The sequence below is a fragment of the Lygodium microphyllum genome, chromosome 5 (genome assembly GCF_053477565.2).
Source record: "Lygodium microphyllum isolate KBCC chromosome 5, Lygodium_microphyllum_v1.1.10, whole genome shotgun sequence".
Taxonomy (NCBI): Eukaryota; Viridiplantae; Streptophyta; class Polypodiopsida; order Schizaeales; family Lygodiaceae; genus Lygodium; species Lygodium microphyllum.
In genome coordinates this window covers 45242380-45269481 of record NC_141139.1, presented here as the reverse complement: position 1 = coordinate 45269481, position 27102 = coordinate 45242380, and the positions used below count along the sequence as shown (strand labels likewise).

The 27102-nt window shown below is 42.7% G+C and overlaps 1 protein-coding gene across 4 annotated transcripts in view; it reads right to left on the bottom strand.

The window, feature by feature from the left end:
- The window catches only part of LOC148035756 (CwfJ-like family protein), a 173869-nt gene that overhangs the window by 115380 nt on the left and 31387 nt on the right, over positions 1 to 27102 (bottom strand). The window contains exon 2 of one of the 4 annotated variants that reach the window (XM_087677771.1): positions 24883 to 25116. The exons of the other annotated variants lie outside the window; for them this stretch is intronic. The gene's annotated coding sequence lies outside the window, so the exon portion shown is untranslated. The remainder of the gene's footprint in view (positions 1 to 24882; positions 25117 to 27102) is intronic. 4 annotated transcript variants of the gene reach the window in all.

Sequence of the window (27102 nt, the reverse complement as noted above, 5' to 3'; positions counted from 1 at the left end):
GTGATGTGGAGTCACACGATGATAGTCTGCCATGTTTCACAGTTAGAACATACATGTGTTAACAGTGTGTTCAGTACACAATGTTGACTGATAGCATGTATGTGTTGTACATGTGCTACCAAGTGTAAGTTCGCTGGGTTAGCTGGAAGCATGTATGACATTCATGCAAACGAGGACGTTTGCGATTTCGAGAGGGAGGTATGTCACAAGACTGTGACAACTATTACCTTTTTTGTTGATTTCTTTATTACATATTTTATTTGGTTTTTCTTTTTTAAAGGATCCCTCTTGAAATCTAAACGCCTGAGTTGCATGGCCAGAATGTGAAACGGGCAGGAATGTCTAGTGAGTCAAGACTGGACAGTTAAGGTCCAATACAAGTCTAGAAGAGACTAATGGCACTGTAAATTGACAAGCCTGGAAGAGACTTGTGAAAGTGTATATGGACTAGTGTGCTGAAGAACTAGTCTGGAAGAGACTAGTTCAAAGTGAAGATGGACAAATCTCCAAGAGATTAGTCCATGTGGGTTCATCAGTGGAAATTTACTTTCAATTGAGCTACATTACAAATTTGGATGTAGCCATAGTCTGCAAAGGATGGTCAGAAGACTAGTGGGGATGCAATGGAAACAACTCCTAAAATTTAGGGAGTTACTATTTTTGGACCCCAGAATTTGTTTGCATCATTATCTTCGTTTTGCACGAGGATTAATCTTCTGGTCTGTACTGAGGTCCAATTTTTGCACCGAGGATGCAGAATTTTAGACCGGAAGGCTAGAACGGGAAACACCTTCCAGTGCTGCCATTTGGCACAAATTTGTGCACTTACCTCTTTAAAGAGGGGCTGGCGTGCAGTTTTTTGGGTATTGGGGGCTCATTTGTGAAAGGGAATATGGTTAGCTGCAGATGGAGAGCTATTGAGAGCTGGCCTACCTTGTCTATGATGCACAGAGGGTTGAGCTTGCTCCCTACTTTCTCTTTCTCTCCCCCTGACAATTATGGATATGCCTCAGTTGAGGGCCTTTTTGCTGATTCATGTACAGTTGTATGGGAATATGCTGTTTTTGCATTAGACAAGAGCCTTCTTTCTCCAAGAACAGGAGCAGTTGTTTGCTGCCCACAAGCAGGAACAGGTGAGGGTGGTAACCTCACTAAGCAAGTGTTCGAAACAGCACTAAATCAGTACTGATTCTGGACTGTTCAGAGGTTATTTCAGAGCCCAATTGATGCCAGAATCAAGGGGCACTTGGCACAGATGTTGAAGAACAGTACAGGGAACAGTATGAGCTCAAAACAAGATTCAAAACAGGTCTGAACCAGTAATTACAGTGGGCTGAACAGTACAGGGAACAATATGAGCTGAAAACACGTGTCAAAACAGGTTTGAACCAGTAACTACAATAGGCTGAAATGGTCAATTCTGCACTCCAACCAGAAGTTTCAGACTTGGGCAGAGTTTCCCCTCCTGGTCAACTTGTTTTGGGTCAGTAATTGTACTGTTATGCTACCAAATTTCACCCAGAATAGGTGAAAGACAGCCCATTGTACTTTCTCTCTTTTTAAAAATAAAGAAATACCGCAAGGGGCGCCTGACTTAGGGGCCAAGAGGGTGTCTGTGTAGCAACAGGAGCATTCTAGCTTCCTGTTTTTCTTCTTGATTCTGTGTCTTTAAGTTCAGGTAAAGTGGGCGATTGTTAATTGGGTGAAAGCATTTATATATTTTGGTTGTACACTACCGCCCTTCCCAGAGAATAGGCCGGTTACAGATCAAGTGTACAAGGATCATCCGCCACCAAAGGAGATCAAATTTAAAGCATGGCGAAATGCTTCAAATTTCTCACGAGGAAAAGCTTCAGTAAAGATGTCTGCCACATTATTGGTGGTAGGACAATAGACAAGGCTGATATCACCTGCATGTAACCTCTCTCTAACAAAGTGATAATGTATCTCAATGTGTTTTGTGCGTGCATGAAGCACTGGGTTCCGTGCCACTGCAATGGCACTCTGACTGTCAGTGAACAAAGAAGTAGACTCCAAAACAAGTACATCCAGATCAGCAAGCAACCATCTAATCCATACGCATTCTCACGAGGAAAAGCTTCAATGAAGATGTCTGTCACATTATTGGTGGTAGGACAATAGACAAGGCTGATATCACCTGCATGTAGCCTCTCTCTGACAAAGTGATAATGTATCTCAATGTGTTTTGTGCGTGCATGAAGCACTGGGTTCCGTGCCACTGCAATGGCATTCTGACTGTCAGTGAACAAAGAAGTAGGCTCCAAAACAAATACATCCAAATCAGCAAGCAACCATCTAATCCATACGCATTCTCACGAGGAAAAGCTTCAGTGAAGAGGTCTGCCACATTATTGGTGGTAGGACAATAGACAAGGCTGATATCACCTGCATGTAACCTCTCTCTGACAAAGTGATAATGTATCTCAATGTGTTTTGTGCGTGCATGAAGCACTGGGTTCCGTGCCACTGCAATGGCACTCTGACTGTCAGTGAACAAAGAAGTAGGCTCCAAAACAAGTACATCCAGATCAGCAAGCAACCATCTAATCCATACGCATTCAACTGTGGTAGTGAAAGCTGCCTTGTATTCAGCTTCACATGACAATGTGGCAACACTGGACAGTTTCTTGCTAAGCCAAGATATGCAAGACGGAGCCAAGAAAGAAACAATTGCCACTAGTGGAGTGACGTGAATCATAATCACCAGCCCAATCAAAATCACTATAAGCATGTAACTACAGTGGTCCCCCCTTGGCATAAAGCAATCCAAGAGATCTAGTACCCTACAAGTAACGGAAGACACGCTTAACAGCTTGCCAATGTGACATACGTGGTTGATACATATATCTACCTAGGGCTGAAACTGCAAACTGTATGTCTGGCCTAGTGTTGCATAAGTAAATAAGACATCCAACTGCTGGAGCATATGTGTGTATATCAAACAAATCACTGTCATCATGTAATGACAATTTAAGTCCAGGTTCCATTGGTGTACAAACTAGCTTGCAATCCTGTAAGCCAAAAACTTCTCAAGAAGTTTACCAATGTATCTTGACTCTGACAACCCAATACCTCTAGCATCATATATGAACTGAATGCCCAGGTAATAATGCAAAAACCCCAAGTCTGACATGTCAAAAGTTTGTCGCAAATTTTGTTTCAATGCTGAAATCTGATCAACATGTGACCTTGTAAGCAAGAGATCATCAACATAAAGACAAATGATCAGCATGAATCCCCTCTCTTTACATACGTAAAGGGTAGACTCGGATGAGCTGTTTATGAACCCTAAGCTAAGCAAGAAAGCATCTATCTTTGCATACCAAACTCTAGGAGCTTGTTTCAAACCATACAAAGCTTTTTTCAGCTTGCATACCAAGTGTTCTCAACTGCAAAACCAATGGGCTGTTGTACATATACTTCCTCATGAAGTTCCCCATGTAAAAATGCAGTTTTAATATCCAACTGATGCACAGTCCATCCATAATGAGCAGCCAAAGCAACCATAGACCTAATGGTCGTCATATGGGAGGTAGGAGCAAATGTCTCCTCATAGTCAATGCCTTTTTTCTGTGCATAGCCTTTAGCTACAAGTCTTGCCTTGTATTTGTCAATGGATCAATCTGCATTCCGTTTGAGCTTGTAGACCCATTTTGTTCCAATGGCTTTCTTCCCAAATGGCAAAGACACCAAATCCCATGTTTGATTCTTAGTGATAGAATCCAATTCAACTTTCATTGCTGCCATCCAATGCACACTCTGTTGTGCATCTTCAAAACATTTAGGCTCCTCTTCATCAAGGGTGCGTGCTGCCATAACCAACTCCATGGTATGTACAGTATCATGCATACGAGCTTGCCTTCTACTACGACCACCCATGGGTGCATCCAAATGACTTTCCTAGTTTGTAAATACCATCTAGGCATTTGTCTTGCGTACTGACTGTGCATAAGCTCTTGCTGAATTTCAGTTTCAGCACTTTGCTGAATATTCAGATCAGCCAATGGCTGATTTTCTGCATTTTCCAAAGGAGTAGCTGGCTAAACATTGAGTTCACTTGCCGAAACTCTAGCTGAATCATCAAATGTAATGGGCAGCAGCCCTTCAAATACATCACGGGCAGCCTGATATGTATCTAAACCAGCCAGGGACAATTCTGATTTTTCATCAAATAGTACATCCCTATTGACAAACACCTTTTTAGAAATAGGGTCATATAGTCTCTAGCCTTTGCTGTCACTGCTATATCCCATAAAAATGCATTTGACAGCCTTGTCATCCAACTTTTTCCTAAGTACGTTTGGAATATGTGCATATGCAAGGTACCCAAAGGTACGAAAGTGTCCAACAGAAGGATTCCGGCTGTTCGAAGCCTCAAAAGGTGTAATTTTCTTCAAAGCTTTGGTGGGGCATCTATTTAAAACATGTCAAGCACACATGACGGCTTCCATCCAAAACTGTGAGGCAAGCTCTTTGCCTTCAGCATACATCTGGCCATCTCCATGAGTGACCGATTGTTTCTCTGTGCAACCCCATTCTGTTGTGGAGTATAAGCAATAGTGTACTAATGGACAATGCCCTTTTGCTTCAAAAAAGAATTCAGCATAGAGGACATGTATTCCCTCCCTCCGTCCAAACGGAGAGTCTTAATTTTACAACTAGACTGGTTTTCAACTAGTGCAATAAAAGCCAAGAATGCATCATACACTTCTGACTTTTTGACCAAAGAGTAGACCCAGCAAAATCGAGTAAAGTCATCAATAAAAGTCACAAAATAGTAACATCCTCCCAATGACTTCGTCTGCATAGGCCCACATACATCTGAATGCACTAACTGCAACTTGTTGCTCTAGAAGCGATATCACGGGAAAACAAAAAAACGATGCATTTTTCCCAAAATACATCCTTCACACAAGTGCTCAGGAGGTCTCTCCAGTAGAGGTAATCCATCTAGCATCTGCATACGCTGTAAGAGCATCAAACTGCCAAAGTTCACATGCCCCATCCTAGCATGCCATAACTTTGTTTGTATCATAGCAGGAGTAAGAGTGGATATCAAATACCTAATTGATCAACTGAAAGAGCATCCAACTCGTATAACCCATGACATAAAGTGCCTGTCAAGACCAATGTCATGTGTTCTTTGTCTCTCACCATGCATCGGTCATCATCAAATATCACCTACAATCCACAACGTACCAAAGAAGAGATAAAGAGGAAATTCTTCTATATGCCTAGCACAAATAAAGCATCCTGTAGGCGGAGAAGAGAGCTATCAATGGCTGTGAGCACAATCTCCCCAATATCTCTAACAGGGTATGATTCATTGTTGGCACACTGTACAGACTTGCCAATTGGAGCTACATGAACAGGTGCAAATAAATCTCTGCGAGATGTAATATGCCTAGAAGCACCACTGTCAAAAAACCAAGTGCCTACATCCTGAGTAGAGCTGAATGCTCGATCTACCGAAGAGATGTCATAACTGCATGTATAAAAACAATAGTCCCCGTTTGCAACAAAGGACACGGACTCAATAGCAGTGGAAGGAGCATCAAAAACAGACATTCCTGATTCCTTTTTCTTCTCTTTGCCAATGTGCTTTCTTCACTCAGTAATGTAGTGGCCTGGCTTTTTGCAATAATGGCATTTACCCTTTTTGGCTTGCGTGTCCCCTTGTTTTTTGTTTGCCTGTGATGTGCCAAAAGTCCCAAAACTCTGTGGAGCATTCTTCACTTTGCTGCCTTTGCCCTTCTATCTTGCCATAAAAGCCTACTGAGTGGCTATAGCATCCACACCACTATTCCTCCGTGTTTGCTCCTCCTGTAGAAGCAAACTGACTAGCTGAAGAAAAGTGATTGGCTGCGCAGCAATCCTCATTGTGAGGTTTAAGGCCGTATGAAAAGCCAGGTACGAAGGAGATAATGAGTTCAAAGTGGTGGATATTATTTGTGCATCCGAATAGTACTCATCAACATTTATGAGTTGCTTTGGCAAGTCCTGAATTTTGTTCAAGTGATCTTGAATAGAATCGCTTTCATCTATTTTCAATGTCTCTAGCTCTTTCTTTAGGAAAGAGATGTGAGTCTCATTCTTGCCTGCAAACATCTGCTCCAAAGTTAGCGAAGCTTCTCCTGAAGAAGCTATTGAACGAATGTGGGGGATGATTGACCGCTGAACTTTCAATTTCTAGCTCTTTCTTTAGGAAATAGATATGAGTCTCATTCTTGCCTGCAAACATATGCTCCAAAGTTAGCCAAGCTTCTCGTGAAGAAGCTGCTGAACGAATGTGGGGGATGATTGACCGCTGAACTGTCAACGCAATCAGCGACAAAGCCTGTGCATCCCGTGTATCCCATGCTTTTTGAGCTGATGTTCTTTGGGGAAGTGGCTGAAGTGGAGCAGGCTGAGGTGCCCGTGGTGCATATATTCCTGGAGGAGGAGTAGCTAGAGCCACAACTCCAGGTCGAGCTTCTTCTCCACTGACATAATCCCAAAGATTTTTTGCTACAAGTACATTCTTCATCATGAAGGACCAAAGTGAATAGTTATTTCCATCCAATCTGTCCTCCTTGGATACATAGGTGAAAACATCTACTCCCTGATTTGCCATGATTTTTCAATTACCGAAAATGCAAAAGAGCAATGTCAAAGCAGAACTTCACTAGAAATCTGAAAATTTCCAGAAATTGCAAGAAATAACTTTCTGCAATTAGTGTACAGAGGTGCACTCTGTCAAAACGGTCTGTTAGGCACACAGTCAAACGTGCAATCAGTGTTCAGCAACACTATACCAGCAAAATCCCCAAATTTTCCTTGCCTCGGGTTTGTCAAAACAGTCTGTCAGTGACCGTAACTGCAGTACGTATGCCAATGTCCTCAGAAAACATAAAAGCCCCAAAATTTTTTATGAATATGCCCAAAAATTTTGCATCCAATGTGTCCCAAACACATTTCCCGAATTCTATGCCTGCTGCGTAGAAACTCCTCCTTCTAGAAATTTATTCTAGAGAATAAAAGGATTAAAATTTTTTGAAAACAGAAAACCTATTTGATGGCGGGTTGTCACTGACGACATGCAGGTGTCAGGGGCGGTGACGTGGCTGACGTGAGGACTGTCAGGCGGGCTGAACGTCGGAGGCTAGCATGTGTGGCCTGACAAGAACGTCGCAACACGCAAGGGCAGGGCGCTGGTCGAGGCGAGCGCAACACAAAAGGCAGGTACAGGCGGTGCTTCAAACGCGAATAGTTGACGGGCGTAGCGACTGCAGGCAAGTGCTATGGTTGCTATTGACGGGCAGAGCGACGTCACGTCTGACGAGTGGCAGGGCAGACTGGACTCGTGTGGAAACAACTGACGTCTAGCTCTTCAAACTGTCACAGATAGGCGTGTTGTCAGGACGTGGCCAATACAGCAGACTGGCATGTGGCACAAGGAGCAATCAAGCTGCTGCGGGTCGTGGCGAATTTGACGGGGCAGATTTGAGCTGAGGAGAACCTAAGCTTCAACTGAACAGAGCCAATGCTGCTCTGATACCAAATGTGAGAGTGGAGGTCAGGATCGAAACTCAACACAGAAAACAGTAGACAGTAGAGAGTGAAGCACGACACCCAATGCAATAGACTGAAAGAGTGTACACTTAAAGTACAAGGTACAACCCTTAAACCTTAGGATTGTAGGGGGGTGTTCACACCCGAATACAGTAAGTGCCCGTAAGTGTGTGTCATAAGCACATACGAAATAATACCATAAGTCTAGGGGAAAAAACCTCTCCTACCGAGAGTAAAAAGTGTCCCAGTGTCCTACTGATCACCGACACTCCAATGTGAGGCATGAGTGAAATACCCAACATGTCAAACATTGCCACAGTACAATGGAATCATGTGAGCATGTTGTACAAGGTCGAATGTCTATTAAGAGAGTTGTGTATCCCACCTCAACAAAGGAAGTTTGGATATAGCTGGCCACCACTCATGAGGTCACTTAAAATAGATTCCATAAAATCTCTCAAATAAATAGTAACATAATTGGTACACTCATACTTAAGCCAAATGGCTCTTGAGTCCAAATAATTAGGAATCTCACTAAGAGCACTTGGCTTCTTCGATAGTTAGTTGAACGCACAAACAATGAGCATATAGACCTATAGCTCAATCATCGAGCTCACGAAGCACCTTGAAACAATTAACTTAATGAATCAAGTGCAATCTATTGGGATAAAGGCCTGGTTTAACCTCCGTGTATAGTACACACACATTATTTAGCTATACATGTGAATGCACCCTGAAACAATTAACTTAATGAATCAAGTACAATCTATTGGGATAAAGGCCTGGTTTAACCTCCGTGTATAGTACACGCACATTATTTAGCTGCACATGTGAATGCACCCTTACGTGCCCTAAGTATAAATACATTTTATTCTTTGTGTACCAACACATTGTTGGTACACTCATATCGAATCATACTTTCACTCTGCTCTCTCTCTCTCTCTCTCTCTCTCTCTCTCTCTCTCTCTCTCTAGCCGTCAGACTCTCACGCTCACTCCTCTCTAACTTCTGTCACTCTCAACTGAGCTCCACAACAACTGGTATCAGAGCAAAGATTTCGCGAGCTTCCCGAGACCACGGCACATACAATAGTCAAGTGACCAGCAAGCGTGTGGCACTGGGACAACGGCTGTTGGAATCACGATGACCAGCAGTCGTGACGTGACCGGGCTAGCACAACCACTATGCAAACGTGACCAACGCGAGAGGGGCGACCAGGCCAACGCAACCACCATGCGTGACGTTCGGGCAGCGGCGGATAATAGGCGGCAGATGGTTGCCAGCTAACAAGTCACACAACCCTCCTGACAAGTCAATGAACAAACCCCCTTCGTCATTTTTCCCAAATCAGAAATATTATTTTCTACCAAATCTCTTTTAATTCCTTTCTTTTGACCAGGGTTCACACATGGAAGCACGGATCACACATTTTTGCGAATTTGAGCCCAAAAATTTCGGGCTTTTTCTAGATTTGACATCGTTTATGTCTGTCAGTGATTTTTGAGTTAGAAATTGCAGACATTGCGTGTGGTGACCTCAATTAATTTGGGAATTTTGTCAAATTAATCAAAATTTTGCTCTTTTGAGTAAAATTTTGTATCATTGAATCCCAAAGATTTGGGGCTTTTCATGTATTGCCAAAATTTTGCTCAACTGGGTCAGATTGGCTGACATTTATGAAATTTTGGACTCAAAATTTTGGGGGTTTGTGTAGAATTTGGTGAATTTCGGCAATATTTATCCGTGTGGTGGTTGGTTTATGTATAAACAGCAGAGACTTATTACTGTTTGAGAAAGAACAACAGTATATTTTGCTGGTTCAGCTTGTGCTCCTGCAGTTTAGTGCATTTACTATTGTGTTCATGATAAAATGGCTGCAACTTCTTCTAGTTCAGACATCAAGAGTTTGATGGAAATCAAATGGTTTGATGGTCATGGCTTTGACCTTTGAAAAGACCGTATGCAGGGCATTTTGTTCCGAAAGGATTGTGAGGATGCTTTGCATGAAGATAAACCCACACTAATGTCTGATGCAGATTGGGCCAGAGTAAATATGAAGGCTATGGCTTACAAAAAGATGGGTGTCACTGATGACATCTTGACAGACATTAAGGGTTTAGATACAAGTTATGCAATATGGAAGAAGCTGAAAACTACCTATGAGATCACCACACATGTTAATCAGGTGCATTTAATGCGCAAGTTGGTGAATATATGACTGGATGAGTCAAAGCCTGTAGTTGAGCACTTGAGTCCATTTACAAGGATTTTAAATCAGCTCAAAGATGCAAATTTGGACTTTAATGATAAGTTGAGGGCGATCTTTTTGATCATGACATTGCTTGACTCTTGGGAGACCTTGGTGGTTTCACTCAGCAATAACCCCAATCGCTCATATGATGGGGTGAGGGGTTCTATCTTGAATGAAGAAATAAGATGTAGGTCTAGGGGGGAAGGCAGCAACTCAACTTATAATGTAAGAGGCAGGGCTGAAAAGAAAAATGTAAATGCAGGATAGAGAAACAGGAGCAAGAGCAAAGGAAAGGAAAAGAGTAACATTACTTGCTATCACTCTGGTCGGAAGGGCCAAAAGAAACCTGATTGCGGGTATTACAAGAAGGAACAAGAGAGAAAGAGGAATGTAGGAGATAAGAAAAAGGAGGATAAGATAGATGAATCTGAGGCAATCAAAGGCAAAGAAAAGGCCAATGTGGCCTCTAGTGTGGTCATAGAGGAGCTTTCAAATACAGAGGCTGATGTATTATGTGCAATTGATTATGATGCCCTTGATGTCACATGCAAGATATGCAAATTACCAAGGCTAATGTGATTGATACACTTTTGTCAAATGATGATCGTGTCACTTAGACTTGGATTATAGACTCTAGTGCCTCTTTCCATGTAACTCCTTGCTTGGAGTGTTTGGCTATGTTTAATGCAGGCAGTTATGGAAAAGTGTATCTTGGAAATAACCATGCTTGCAACATTGATGGGATTGGCACTATACACTATTGTGCTAAGAAATGCACTTAGTCACTTAAACAGCCCCAAAACATACTTATTTTAGGCTTATTTTAGCCAAAACCCTAAAATGGGGAGTGGATCAAGAGAGTTAAGTGGGAGAGGATCTAGAACCCTAATTTTCTACAAATTGGCAACCATCCCTCCACTCTTCCCTTAATCTCGTTTTTGCAGATTTTAGGTATTTCAGCTTGCTGCCCACACCCCATTCGCGGAGGACATCTCAGCTGAAGCTGTCCATTGCTGTCTCCATCAGTTGGCGCCTGATTTCAAGCCCTCTTCACGCAGTTTGGAGCTGATTTCAGTCAAGCGACTGATGTTCCTGTGCAGACCTGCTGCCGTACAGCCGGCCACGTCATCACAGTCCTGCTGCTACGTTTTCAGTCTTTCTCTCTCCTGCAGGCTGTCCTGCTTGCGTTTTAAGTCTTTCTCTCACCAGCTGCCTTGCTGCGATTCGAGATCCGTTCGGAGAACGACACACTCTCCAGCTCATTACCCCTCCCATGATCCTTAAGATACAAGAGTTCAAGGTTCAGTATTCATTCACTGCATAGTGTGTTTGCTGCATGAGCATCGTATTATTCAGTAGTTATATCGCTTCATTTATTCACTGTGTTCATTGTCTCTGCATTACCAAAACCTAACTGTGTTCTTTTATCAGTCCGTGCTTTGTCATACGGTTTCTGTTTATGTTTCTGTGTTAGGGTATTTCTTGACATGGTATCAGAGCCTGATATTCTCTGAGAAACCTAAGCTTTTGATCTGAAAGCTCTTCACAAGAAGCAAGAACAACAGTAGGTTCAAATGACTTCGAACACAACAACACCAATTCAGTCTCCAAAACCAACCATGCTGAGAACTAGGCAAGAGTGGGCCGATCAGCTTGCTCCACAAAGTTCCGACATGGTGGATGACACTTTTAATTACGTGAAGAACAACTAGGCAAGCTAACCTCTGAAGAATATAAACTAATCATAGCTTATAGACGAAAGAAGATTGAGAAGCTCGATCGAAGGATTGCCCTTCAAGAAATACTCCTAAATGAAGGTATGCATGAATTTCTCTCTTCAGATTTTGCATGTAAGTCTGATGATGTTGTAGGGCCGTCGAGACCTCCATCAGGGATGGGCGCCCCTGTTGGAAAACAAAACCTGCAATATGTTCATTTATTTCATCAACTTCCATCCACTCTGATACAAGGTACGTTAGATTCATCTTTTGTGCTTTCTTCTTTTACTTCTGCTTTGCAATATTCTTGTAAAGATCACGTGGAAAAAAGAGTACACTATGTAGACTACGGAAAAGATTCTCTTGAGGACCAATTCTTATATATTAACACACGTTGTGGGGATTATAAGAAAAAGCCATATACATCTTCTTCTAGCCTTCCTTCTTTTCGATCTACTTCACAAAATGAGAATGAATTTGGTGTTCCTTTTTCTTCATTACATGGTACATCATCATCTTCATATTTTCATTTTCAATCATTAAATGATAAAAATGAACAAAATGCATCTGCACCTCATACACCTCATTTTCAAAACCCACCCATCCCACCACATTCATCCGCTGCTTCTCCACTTCTATTTACACCATTCACTTTTCCATTTCAGACACCTTATGTCGCACCGCACATCACACCGGGGGTTTATGGAAACATAGACACATCCTTTAGGACCTTATCCTTACCTCTACCAGGTGGTGTTCCACCCACTTCACACACACTTTCGAGATCATTGCAGCCTAGGTATCCCCCCAAGTCTCTTGCGCGTGTGGATCAGTTGACTCCACAGTTTACCTCCATGGCTTTCCCTAGTGGACCTTCTGGTCATATTGTTATGCCCCAGCCTCACTTTGGACAGGGCTTCCATGTCCCAATGCCTTCACATACACCGGCACCTTATGCAAACATTCATAACTTAGCGTTAGAGCGATGGGCACACTTGATTGACCGCTATGCGGCTCGAGATAGGACCCGTCATATTAATCTTGACCATGAGCTTCAGCTTTTCAAAATCACTGACCAGGATGACTTGTAAGTCAAGTTGGCTGAGTTTCGACGTCTCCTCGCTGAATTCTCCACTACGGGGACTCCTAAGTCCTGTGACGATAAAGTCACATTGTTCCTAAACAAACTCCCTGGGAAATACTTCAATTTTGTGAAATGCGTAATTTCAAAACCTACAATGCCTACATTCTATAAATTTGAGTGTCGGTTGTTGCGTTACACACGGTTGTTCAATCAGTTTCATATGAATTTCTCTTCAAAGGGGGCTCTTGTCGCTCATTCTTAGAAAGGGCAACAAGAGAAAGGAAAACAAAACCAAACCTCCACTCAAAATCAAAATCAAAACCAAAATCAAAATCAAAATTAAAAGCAAAATCAATCCGGGGAATCACAAGGAACATCCCAATCTCTCAAACCTGGGTGGCAGAATGTACCTAAAAAAAATAGGTATTGTCAACATTGTCAAAAGGCTGGCCATTTTGACGACGAGTGTCGATCAAAGGCAAGAGGCACAGCACCAAAACCTAAGTCTCAAACCCCCGCCCCTCAATCGGGCAACCCCCTGCAGCGGAGGCAAGGTGATAGCAAGGGGCAATTTAAAGGTCAGACTCACACTACCACTGCACAGCCATCTCAGTCGACAACATTCTCAACTCCAAAGGGCTTGTTTGACTGGTCTGCAGAGGCCTATATCGTCTCCATAGAGACATCAAATGCAAGTCTCGTCCATATCTGTGAGTTGCCTCCCAACGAGGTTACCGCAGAGGCCCACTCGACACAGCCAAGCACTTCAGCTCATGTTTGGATTGTGGACAGTGGAGCTACACATCACATGACTCCTATAGAGGACATCTTCCGTACCCGAGCCCCTGTAGCCAGGTGGGTCCGCGTAAGAAACAACTCCTCGGTCAAGATTCAGGCACAAGGTTGCGTCAGTTTTGCCACTGATAAGGGTCTCGATCTGGCTACGCTGGACAATGTATATCATGTCCCTCGGCTTGGGGTGAACTTGTTATCTGTTTAGTAGCTTTGTTGGTTGGGGCGAGCGGTTTTCTTTACAGCGACCACAATCGAGATGCTTGACTCTCTGACTGGTTTAGTGATTGCTCGCGGTGAGGCACAGCCTAATGGCCTATACCACATGACACACTTTCTGACCAAGCCGACAGCTGAGGGCTCCGTATTCCATAGCTTCCAGGCCTTAGCCATCTCTTGGGAGCCTAGGAACAATGAGCGTCTTTGGCATTTTCGCTTAGGGTATCTTGGTTATGACTCACTTTATGAGTTGTCGCGCCGTGAGCTGGTTGAGGGCCTTCCACGCCTAATGCTCGCTCGAGATGTCTGTAAAGCGTGTCAGCTCGGAAAGCAGCACCGTACCCCATTTCCTCAACAGTCCTCTCATAGAGTTGAGGCGCCTCTTAGATTGATTCATGTTCATCTTTGACATCCACTGCTGCCTTGAATGGCACACTGTACTACTTTTTGATAGTGGATGATCATTCTAGATACTTGCGGATGTACTTCCTCAAGCATAAATCCAATGCTTTCACATACTTTTCTGCTTGGGTGCTGCTGGTTCATAAACAGGGTTGTCGTGTCGGTTGCATGAGAAGTGATAGCAGTGGTGAGTTTATCTCCCACGAGTTATCCAAGTTTCTACACCAGCATGGCATTTCTCGCCAGCTCACCTCTACCAACTCCCCTTCTCAGAATGGAGTTGTAGAGCGTAGGAACCGGATAGTCATGGAAATGGCACGCTCTATGCTGTTCTTAACAGAGCTTCCTGAACGCCTTTGTGTCGAGGCTGTTAACACTTCGTTATACATCCTTAGCCGGTGCCCGACTACGGCTATTTCTCAAAAGACCCTGTATGAGACATTCTTTGGCTCTCGGCTTGTTATTTTCCACTTCAGAGTCTTCGGGTGTCGTGCGTACACACATACACCTGATGACAAGATAGAAAAGCTCACTCTCCGAGCTGATCTTCTTATTTTTTTGGGATATTTCTCTGAGACGAAAGCCTATCGTTTGTTCGATCCTCAGACAAACAAGGTGATCGTTAGGCGGGATGTCGTCTTTGACGAGAGAGATATTGTGCAATCTTCTGCACCGGATTCCGATCGAATTCCTTCTTCCACATCATCGAAGATCGTGCCTACTGAGCCTTCCCGCTCCTGACCTTCCCGCAGTTTCTTCAGTTCCTAGGCCCCCTTCGCAAGACCCGTTACCTCGCTGGTACTAGCAGACCTTGCGAGATTCGGAGATCCTACCACCAGATTCCACTACGGAGGGACCTAGAAGATCTATCTGGCTTGCTCCTTAAGCATCATTCACATCGCTATTTACAATTGATTACATAGCGCATTCTGAGCCGGATACATGGCAGGAGGCTCTTCACCACCCTCAATGGCGAGCGACCATGGAGAAGGAGCTCGAGAGTATTGACCAAAATGCGACTTGGACATTGGAAGATCATCCAAGCCACAAGAAAGTCATCGAGACAAAGTGGATTTTTAGGACTAAGCTAAAAGCTGATGGGACTTTAGACAAGTACAAGGCTCGCCTTGTAGTGTAAGGGTTTGGACAAAAGCATGGCATTGATTATGAAGAGACCTTTGCCCCTACTGCACGGTTGACTTCCTTTCAGTTGCTACTCATGCTAGCCGCTCACCACGGTTGGCCGATACATCAGATGGATGTCAAGAGTGCCTTCCTAAATGGTTCTCTTGAGAAGGAGGTCTATGTGGAGCAGCCACCAAGCTTTCCTTCTGGCAACCCGAGGAATAAGGTATTCCGCTTGCATAAAGCTCTTTATGGGCTGAAGCAAGCGCCGCGGTCTTGGTTCCATAGGATGGATGAGTTCTTACAGACTCATGGATATCATTCTATCCCTTATGACCCGAACTTATATGTTCAATCTACTGCAAAGGGGGTTAGCTATATCCTGCCATACGTTGATGACTTACTCATCACAGGTTCCCATTCTGCTGCCATAGCAGAAATTAAGGCTAAGCTTCAAGCTACATTTGAAATGACAGACCTCAGTTTGTTATCCTATTTTTTGGGAATGGAGGTAGTTCATTCTAGGGGCTGTATTTTTGTGTCACAGCAAAAGTATACACTTCAGCCCGTGGACCAATACACTATGGATCAGACACGCCCAGTGGCCGGCGTCACAGCAAAAGTATGCACTTCAGCTCGTGGACCAGTACACTACGGATCAGACACGGCCAGTGGCCACGCCTCTTGATCCTAATGTCCACTTGTCGAAGGATACCCTAGGACAGCCCTTCGATGACCATACCTATCGCTTTGTTATAGGAAAACTTCTTTGGTTAATTCACACTAGGCCAGATTTAGCTTACTCAGTTAGTATACTCAATCAATATTTCATAGCACCTAGGATGTCACATTGGATTGCATGTCTTCATGTGTTACATTATTTGCGGTGTACTTTTTCTTATGGCTTGACATATGGTTCTGGTTTATGTTTGCAGGGGTACACTGATTTTGATTGGGTAGGAGATCCTAACACTCGGCATTCCCATGGCAGTACCTCTTTACCTTGGGCATAGCTCCCATTTCTTGGTCCAGCCGTAAGCAAGAGACGATGACGACTTCCACAACCGAGGCTGAGTACCACGCTCTCTTTAATGGCACCACCGAGGCCATCTATCTTAGGAGTCTACTGGTGGCACTTCATTTTTCCATGTGACTCTCCCAAAGTTGTCTACTGCAACAACCAGAGTGCCATTGCCCTTGTGGGCAATCCGATCATCACACCACGGACACGGCATGTGGGAGTCCACTTTCCATTTTCCAGAGAGCAAGTTAAGCTAGGTACTATTCGCCTAGAGTTTGTGCCTACATCAGATAATTTTGCAGACATTTTTACCCAAGCGGTCAACCGGCCGGTTCTTCAGTACCTACTACCCAGAATCAGCTTGGGTACACCCTCCTCTACTTCTTCAGCTTGACAGGGAGAGGGTGATTCCCTCTTGCTTTCCCTTCCAGTTTAAGAGGAGACGGCTTCTACGCTTGATAGTGACAGTAATGATACTTACATTTTTTAGACATTACATTCATTTATTCTTTTGTATTGTCTTATGGACATTTGTAACTTCATCTGCATTGTCAAGATGACATGATTGTAAAAGGGCACTTGGACAAGCGAACAATTCCCCTGCGAGGGCACTGTCCAAGTGGCACCGTTGCATAGTGTATTGCATGAGCATGTCATCTTGCATCTCCCTTTGCATTACCCCTTGCATTGGCATTTTGTTCATGTAAACATGCATCTGTGCGCATTTATCCCTCTTTGGTCTTTTGGAGTGGTCGACTCTAGGATCCACCATATTCGTGGCATAACACATAGCAGTTCTCCTAAAAAGCAATTTCCCTACCCTCGCTTGCTTGCTTGCTTTGCTTGTCTTGCTAAGCCCACTATCATCTTTTTTGCCTCTACATATATTCACCACATGATTGGCACACACACACACTTTTATCATCCTTAGGCACTTATCCTAGTCAGTGTGAGGGATTGGCTTGCTAGTTTTGTGAATGACTTGGGTTTAAAACTCTCTTTATCCTTTCGTATCTATCACTTAATCGGCCGCTTTCCCTATATTCCTTATGTATTTTCAAAACACTTTTCCAACCAAAAAACAAAAACAACAAAAAAAACAAAAACACAACCAACACAATCCATTGTTATATCCATCCGTCTCTGTAGGACTTGGTAAGTCCTTGGGCAACCGACGTGCACCCTTGGTCCCAAGCCCTAGCCTCTCTAGGGTGATCACTTGGGCTCCCTTAGTAAGATAACCATCGCCTCTGTAGTCTTGGTAGGCCATTGGGCAACTGACGCATACCCTTTGTCCAATGCCCTGGCTACTTTAGGGTGGGACGCCTTGGGGTAAATCAAAATTTAGACTGGCCTACTTTCTAGCCCTATTTTGAACCTGAGAGGGGGTGTTGTGCTAAGAAATGCACTTAGTCACTTAAACAATCCTAAAACATGCTTATTTTAGGCTCATTTTAGCCAAAACCCTAAAATGGGGAGCAGATCAAGAGAGTTAAGTGGGAGAGGATCTAAAATCCTAATTTTCTATAAATTGGCAGACAATCCTGCACTCTTCCCCTAATCTCATTTTTGCAAATTTCAGGTGTTTCAGCTTGCTGCCCACACCCTGTTCGCGGAGGACATCTCAGACGAAGTTGTCCATTGCTGTCTCCATCAATTGACACCTGATTTCCAGTCCTCTTCACACAGTTTGGAGCTAATTTCAGTCAAGCGACTGCTATCCCAGTGCAAACCTGCTGTCGTACAACCTGCCATGTCACCACAGTTCTCCTGCCTACGTTTTCAATCTTTCTCTCTCCTGCAGGCTGTCCTGCCTGATTTTTTAGTCTTTCTCTCACCAACTGCCTTGCTACGATTCGGGATCCATTCGGAGTATGACACACTCTCCAGCTCATTACCCTGCCCTAATCCTTGAGATATAGCAGTTCGAGGTTCAGTATTCATTCACTGCATAGTGTGTTTGCTGCATGAGCATCGTATTATTTAGTAGTTGTATCACTTCATTTATTCACAGTGTTCATTGTCTCTGAGTTACCCTAACCCTAACTGTGTTCTTTTATCAGTTTGTGCTTTGTCATTGTTCTTTTATCAGTCTGTGCTTTGTCGTACGGTTTCTGTTTATGTTTCTATGTTAGAAAATTTCTTAACATACACTTGTCTTTAGACAATAGGCAAGAGCTTGTGTTGAAAGATGTCATCTGTTGGTAAGCTTGACTTGCATGGTTACACTACACTGTTTGGTGGTGATTTATGGAAAGTGAAAAAGGGTTCCATGCTAATTGCAAAAGGAACCAAGAAGGGCACTTTGTATTGTTTGCACTGTAAAGCCTTGAATGGCAAGTTTCTTGTAGTTGCTGAAAATTTGCAATCACTTGGAGTAATGGCATAAGAGATTAGGCCATATGAGCTAGAAAGGAGTCGATGTCCTTACCTCTCTGAAGAGGGTTGACAGAAAAGGCTCTAAACTTGACTTTTTTAATGAGTGTTAGTTTGGAAAGCAAATAAGAAATTCCTTTTACTCTGGTGTCTCTCGTAAGCCCAATGTCTTGGACTTAGTGCATTCTGATGTATGTAGTATACCCGTGAAATCATTGGGTGGTGCTGCATATTTTGTCTCCTTTATAGATGATTGTTCCAAAAAGTTTTGGGTTTACCTATTGAAAAAGAAAAGTGAAGTGTTTGCTGTTTTTAAAACTTTTCATGCATTTGTGACCACTCAAACAGGTAGAAAGCTAAAATGCTTGAGAACTGGTAATGGGGATAAGTTCACATCAACTGAATTCAAGTCCTTTTGTGACTTGCATGGAATTAAGAGGGAGCTTGTAACTCCTTACAGCCCTTCTTCAAATGGGGTGGTTGAGAGATATAATAGGTATTAGGACTTTATATGAAAGAGTGCGGTGCCTACTGTCCACTGCTAATCTCCCTCGTGAATTTTGGGGAGAGACACTCAAAACCGCAGTGCACATTTGCAACCGCTCTCCAAACAGGTCCATAAATAATGGCATCCCTAAGGAGGTTTGGTCTAGCAAATCGACCTTATATGACCATTTATGCATATTTGGCTATGATGCTTTTGTGCATGTTAGAGATGAGCTGAGAAACAAACTAGACCCAAAATCCACCAAAGGCATCTTCATGGGCTATGGTGATGAGGGTGAATTTGGCTACAGAGTGTAGTTACCTCAGTCCAAGAAAATTATTCACAGCCGCAATGTTGTGTTTAATGAGGCAAATTTGCTGAAAGGTACTTTAGCCTCTAATGAAGATATGAAAAATGTCAAATTTCAGAGTTTGCAACCACCTAGTACTTCAGAAAATGAGCCTCATGGTGCTGTACCACAAGCTAAAACTGATGATCAGCCAGTTATTTTTTAGCTAGATGATGATGGACAGCAAATAGGAGCACAAGGAGGTCATGGACAACAAGATAGACTTGCTGATTATGAAAATGCAAGTGCTGGTAATGAAAATGAAGGTGTTGTACAGCATGAACAGCATGCTGAAATTGGCTTACAGCAGCCAATAAATGCTGAAAACAATATACCTCCAAATGTAGACCCAATTCTTGAAAATGTTGATCATTGGGTACGCAAGTCTACACGCGTAAAAAGGCAACCACATAAGGTTTGACCCCTCCTTGCATTATGAGATGCTTACAGATGAGGATGCGCCTCTTACATAAAAAGAGGCCAAGTCATGTGAGTTCAGCAGTAAGTGGGAGCTAGCTATGCAAGAAGAGATTAAATCTCTGTATGCAAATGATACTTGGGATCTTGTGTCGTTGCCCAAAGGAAGGAAGCCTCTTCCAAACAACGTACAAAGTAAAGACAATTGATGGGAAACCCAAGTACAAGGCAAGACTAGTTGCCAAAGGGTATGCACAAAAGGAAGGGATTGACTTCCAAGAGGTCTTCTCACCTGGTGTGAAGATGACCACTCTACGTGTGCTTTCTGCTCTCACTATTGTATTAGACTTAGAGTTGTATCAAATGGACGTAAAAACAGCTTTCTTACAAGGTGACATTGATAAGGAAATCTACATGAAACAGCCCGAGGGCTTTGTACTTCCTGGAAAAGAGCAGATCGTGTGTAAACTAAAACGCAACCTGTATGGGCTGAAGCAAGCACCACCGCAATGGTACAAAAAGTTTGACACCTTTATGCTATCCCATGAGTTTACACACAACCATGCAGATCATTGCTTGTACATGAAAAAGAATACAAATGGCAGTCCCATCATACTTGTTTTGTACGTGGATGATATGTTGCCAACTTGGAAAAGAAAGACTAGCTTGAATGCTCTTAAAAATCAGCTGAAATCAGCCTTCTCCATGAAAGATTTAGGAAATGCAGAGCATATTTTGGGCATGAGGATTTGTAGAGATAGAATGCAAAAATTGTTGTTTTTATCTCAAGAAAAGTACATTGAAAAGATACTAGACAGATTTAACATGACTAAAGCTAAGCCTTTTGGAGTACCCTTACCTCCTTATCTTAAACTTAGCAAAGCCAATAGCCCAAAAGATGACGTGGAAGCAAATAGTATGAAGGGAGTCTCTTATGCATCAGCTTGTGGCTCTCTTATGTATTCTATGGTTGCTACTCGTCCAAACATTGCTCATGTAGTGGGAGTTGTTAGCAAGTTTATATCAAATTCTGGCAAAACACATTGGGAGGCTATCAAGTGTATTCTTTGATACCTCAAGGGTACACAAAGAAAGTGTATTTGCTATGGGTAGGGTGCACTTAGTTTGCACAAGTTATTGTGATGCAGACATGGCAGGTGACTTGGACACTCGTAGGTCCACCAGCGAGTATGTCTTTACAGTTGTTGGTGGGGCTGTTTCTTGGTGTTCCAGGTTGCAGAACATCGTTGCACTCAGTACCATTGAAGCTGAATACATACCAGCTACTGAAGCTTCTAAGAAAGCTATATGGTACTGCAATTTTGGGATGTGACAGCTAGAGTGTTGTGTATCTAGTTAAGAATGCCATGTATCATTCATGCACAAAGCATATAGCTGTGCAATATCACTTCATCAGACAAATTCTGGAAGATGGTCAAATCACATTGACTAAGATCAAAACACAAGACAACCCTGCAGATGTTCTCACTAAAAGTCTAAACAAAGCTCAACATGAGCATTGCATCCGACCAGTGGGAGTTGATTAGAGGTTCACTTCGGACCTTTAAGTGGGAGGTTGTTGGGATAAAGGCCCGGTTTAACCTCCGTGTATAGTACACGCACATTATTTAGCTATACATGTGAATGCACCCTTACCTGCCCTAAGTATAAATACATTTTATTCTTTGTGTACCAACACATTGTTGGTACGCTCATATCGAATCGCACTTTCACTCTACTCTCTCTCTCTCTCTCTCTCTCTCTCTCTCTCTCTCTCTCTCTCTCGTTGTCACACTCTCACACTCACTTCTCTCAAACTTCTATCACTCTCAGCTGAGCTCCACAACACAATCAAGACATGCTTATAATTGAAAGCCATTGAAAAGATGTTTCGATCCTGCTGGAAGATCAAACTTACAATCATGCAACTCGTGCAGCTCTTTGTTCAATTATGCTGAACCAAGTAACTTGGGATCAGTTTGACTTCATTTTGCAACTGCATATAAAAGCTTTATAACCTCAATAATGGGGGTCTTATAGCTATCATATAATCTAGGCATAAGGTTTTACTTTGTATACGATGACCAATGCAATCCACTATGAAAATGAGCAGAACAAAACTTTGTAGTATCACATGTAAGATTAAACTAATAATACTATTCTTCCAACTTGTTAGAAGAAGCTCCTAAGCAGCCTCTTTCGTATTGGGCATTCTCAAAATTGCAATTACATTAGTATCACTAGACTGAAAAATTGATCAGCTTGTAATTCTGTTGCCTGATCCCTGTCTTCCAAGGGGCAGCCTTGCTGCCCTTTAATATCTCTATATGAAGAGCTTTGAAGGCAGCTTAAATGCTCAAATTTTGAAGAAACTTATTTTGAAGTTATTATTTCCTATCCAAACACAGGTACAATAACAGAAAGCAACCGACTAGTGAGGATAGACACATTTTTAGGAACCCTTCCCTTGTCCTAGACGGCTTTTGATGGCAGCCTTCAGTAGGCTTCCTTCAACTGGTCCTAGGAGCATGATTACACTGAGGGTATCATAATATTGTTCATGACTACCATCCACCTTCAGCCCACCCACAAGGGACCCGCAAAAGGTGTCCCGAATGAAGGTGAGTCCCAGTTCTTTGCTTCTTTCTCCCTTCTCTCAAGCATACACACAGGCAGGCAATCAAGCGCACACATAAACACAAAAAGAGAGCCTTAACACACAATGACCCAAGAAGCTGCAGCAAAAGTGAGAATCTCGCTGATGGTCTCAAGCCCTTATCTATCACATGGCAAATCAAAATCAAAATAGTAAAATAATAAAGAGCACATTACTATGGCTTGAAGCTTATGTGTAAAGTGACAAGAAGAAGAAGTTGAAAGCCCAATGTTATCACTATGGTAAGAAGGGACTCTTGCGGAAGGACTGCAAGGACCACAGCATCCTGTAGACATTTCCCCACTCGGGTCAAGAGAACACTAAACCTGATCTTACATCTTCCAAACAGAGTTCCAATTCTGAAATTCCACCTCTCTGTCAACACAAGAGTCCCAATGTTTTGTTCCAATATTTTTGTTCTTCTGCATTGGATCTTCCTTGATCTCTCAGAAAGGCATGCTTCAGTCCAAAGGTAAAGGGTAGATTGGCTCGATCGAGGATTCCCCTAAGGTTGCACTATAAAGGTTTGACCTCAGCACATGTCCAAAACAGATGCATGAAATCTTCTTCCTTCCTCTTACATAGAGGAGACACCCTCTTATACTTGAGCTTCAGCTTCAAAGGGGAGTTTGTACATCAAAACATGACATAATAAAATATTCGGCCTAGGAGAGGGAGTGGCTCTCCTTTTCCATGCACCTACAGTGTCAAAGGGAAAGAACTTCCATGAACCTGTTGTCTTGATGATCCACTCGAGATTCTTCATTATGAAGTCTTCCCTATGTTTGAGCTTCACTAAAGGCTTGCCTTTGTGATTGGCCCAAAAGGGGCATGGATTTTTTGCCTAAGACAACATAGGACATGGGCCAAGTCTCCTTCAACTTTCCCAGCACACTCTGAATCTAATTCATTAGAGGATAAGTGGTAGTCACCTGCAGTTTGATCAATAATTTCAAAGTTCCAGTTCAGCAACATCCCAAACATCCAGCCACCTCTGAATTCCTTTCTTCCAGCATGATATAGATAAGATTGAATTGATAGAGTACAGATTTAAATTATCCTCAAATGTACGATGGCTGATCCATACGGCAGTTAATAAAGAGTAGTGTCCTCGGAGGCCGATTTTTACATTCCAGACACAATCTGAAAAACAAGTCTTCGAGTTGTTCACCAAGTTCTACATGCTCTGAGGTCTGAGATTTTAACTTCAAGTGAACTAAGAAGAGCTTGGCCCCAAAGGTGACAAAGGCTTCAATTGACGGTTTGAGGATAGTGCATCTCTTATCCAACACTATGACAACCCATGGCTAATCACCAAACACTCCTTCAATAACCCAAAATTTAGTATGAAGACTTTTTGCTAAGTTTCCTCCAACCCAAGCCCGTCATGTTCTTGAATCTTTGGGCAATGTGACTTGTGTACATGCCACTGTTGCTGATGGCCATAAGACCATACGAAGTCAAGGATGAGCGCATCAAATTTCTCTGCATCAAGATTGCAAAAAGGGAAATATAAAAGCAACATGAAAAACATATGATACTATCACTACCTTTGCAACCATTAGTCTCCCAACAAGCCCAAAGGTGAGGGTAGACCATTTGGACAACTTTTTTTTAATCTTCAAACGCAGCTAGTTAAAGCATTGCCTAAGTGTAACTCCAAAACCAAGAGGACAGCCAACGTATCTAAAGATCTGACCTGGTTGAATGAATTTAACCTCATACTCAAAAATCCAGCTAGGTGGCTCACTCCAACCCAAAAAGTAAGTTCAGTTTTGGAGCTGCAGATGAGAGATGTGAATTCAAGTATAACAATAGGAGAGCACCAACGGAACCTTTGTCCACTTGCATAATATTAGAGTTATTATTTGCAAAATTTGGGAAGTGAAATAATGCCCATCTCGGAGCCTGATGGATTTGATGGTTCCATCTCTTATCAGCTTGTTCAAATTTCTCACGAGAGGGTCACTTCCAAAGAAAATAAGAGAGAGGCAATTGGGCAGGCCGGTCAGTTTGATCTTTTGAGGCTTCAGCTGAAAGCCCTTTGACAAGAGTCCAAGACCCCATTAGTCGAGATTCTTGTAGTAGCACAAGTGAATGCCTCATCACAACCAAAATAAAATCCTAGTGAGTCTGGTTGAATGCATTATCCAGGTCCCTCTTCAGCAAGAAGGGCTTGTTGAGCTAAAAATGCATTCTAATTTCTAAACTTCATCAGCTCTTAATGACAGCCCCAAAGCTCAAATTACCACACTTTTATTAAACAAAAACACAATCTTAGAGAGTATCTGTGTCCCATAAGCCAAACCCTAATTTGGGAGGACCCATCCATCTATAAATAGACAAGCTGCCAATCACTTAGCCTTTATCTCATTTTTGCAAATTGCTAGTGATCAAACTCTATTGTCCATACCTTGCACAGAGGATATCTTAGTTCAAGTTGTTGTGTGCTGCTGTTTGCTGTTTGCACCAGCTTTGGGACACTCCCAAACTGCTGGTGAGTGCTGTTCACCTGATTTCACACTGCCCGGCTCATTGATCCAGTCATCATCGAGCTGTGTTTTCTGCCAAACATATTTGGAGGCAGTCTACTGCTTTTCAAGATCTATCAAAATATGACACACTCCCGCACTTACTCTCCTCCACCCTTGAGACATGAGATTAGAAGGGTCAGTATTTCACATTTGCATAATGTTTTTGCTACATTGAGCACCATACATATATTCAGCATTCATTATTCGTCCTCATCTTCTTCAATGTTCATTATCTCTGAGTCACCCTAAACCTAACTATGTTCTTTATTAGTCTATGCTTTGTTATATGATAGTGTTTGTTATTTGTAAACGAGTATTTCCTTACATGGTATGAGAGCTAGGTACTCTCAAAGAAACCTATGCTTTCAATCGGAGAGGTCATCATCAAAAATAGATTCACATAGGGATGATGACTTCAAACATACCTTTCACCACTTCAGTCTCCAAAGCCTTTTGAGAAACGAGTAAGAGTGGGCCTCACAGCTTGCCCCGCAAGGATGTAACTTGGATGGGGAGACATCACACTAACATGGAGTCCAAAGACTGTATGAGATCACACAAGCTTAGAACAACCTTATTCTTATGCATTGGGGTCAACAGCAATTGGAAGGTAAAAATGAGTTTTCCCCTTTAGGTTTGGTGCACCAGTCTACTAATTATGCAAAAATATTAAAACCTCCACGTGGAACTAGCCATCCTACAAGAGACACTAGTGCGGAGTATAAGCCCATCTTCTCCTCTCTTTCATCTACTCCTATGCTAGATATGCATACATTTTCTTCTCGATCTTTTTCAAATGTTCTCTCTTTCAAGCATGAAATGGGTGACACCCTCCTTCCCTTCAAAGCCATTATTGGTTCATGAGTGTTGGAGATGATAAGTATCTGTTTGTAAACACAAGAAAAGGAAAACAAAAAGTATTGTATTCTTCTGCAAGTTTCCCTTCTCCATCCTTTCCCTCAAGTTCAAATTTTGCTTCTCAAGATCAACTTCAAGTTGGTGATTCATCTCATTCACCATCAAGCCCACCAAGCTGATGATGGCTGCCAGCCTGCAATCGCATATGCTTTACATAAACACAGAAATTGTGTGAGACATTGCCTTCTACACTCAGCAGCCCCTCTTCCTCTATGTCTGAGATGAGGTGATCCTCCACAAAAGCCAGTGCTGTGTGTGATGCCCAATGAATGCCCTTCACCCAATTACATGATTTCCTTACCAATAGAGCTCTGTCGTCTTGTTTGAAAGGGGCATTGAGGCAGCTGCAAGCTTCGCTGGCTTCATCTGATTGGAGGTCATTAGTTGATGGATACGAGGTTGCATCATCTCCAATGGCTTCCACCATGCAATCCATATTTTCACTCACTTGCAATTTGTACTGGGCGGCCTGATTATTGGAGGGCAGCAGCATTTTTCATCTCCAATTGGGGCTGATCCACCAGTCTTTAACTGGTTGACTAGACATTTATGGCCTCTGATTGTAGAGTCTGCCAGATTTTATGTTTTGTGGCTATTTACAGCCAGCCCACTAGTTGAGACAGTTCGTTCCTTTCTATTTTCTATAGGTGCACACTCAGATTGCAGCACTCTTCTCCGTTGTGTCATTCGCAGGGGGGCTATTGATTGCAAACTCCATCTCTGTCTCCATCACGATCTCTGGTGCTATCATCATTTTCCAACTTGATCCGGTGCCCTCACTGATGCTTTGGGATGCGTGTAGGGACTGATCAGTCCATCATTATACTCAACATTCTTTCCAAATTCTGTGCAGATTTCTCTTTCACTCCTGCTATGTTCTCTCTGGTAGCAATCATATGTGTCTGGTGTGGTCATCTCCTACATGTGAGCCTCAGTCTAAGTCAGATGGGGACATTAGTGTTAGCAAGTCATTTCCTGGACAGCAGAGTGCCACGTCAGCAGTACGGACAGCAGGAGCCACATCAGCAGCACATCAGACAGGTGCTATGTGGCACAGCAGCAGTCAAGCCAGTTTTTCTGTGCAGTTGGCCGCATTAAATGCAGCCGATCTGATTCCACCCATTTTTCGTGTTATTTTTTCTGCTATTTATAGCACACTGGTCCAACACTTTGATCATCTT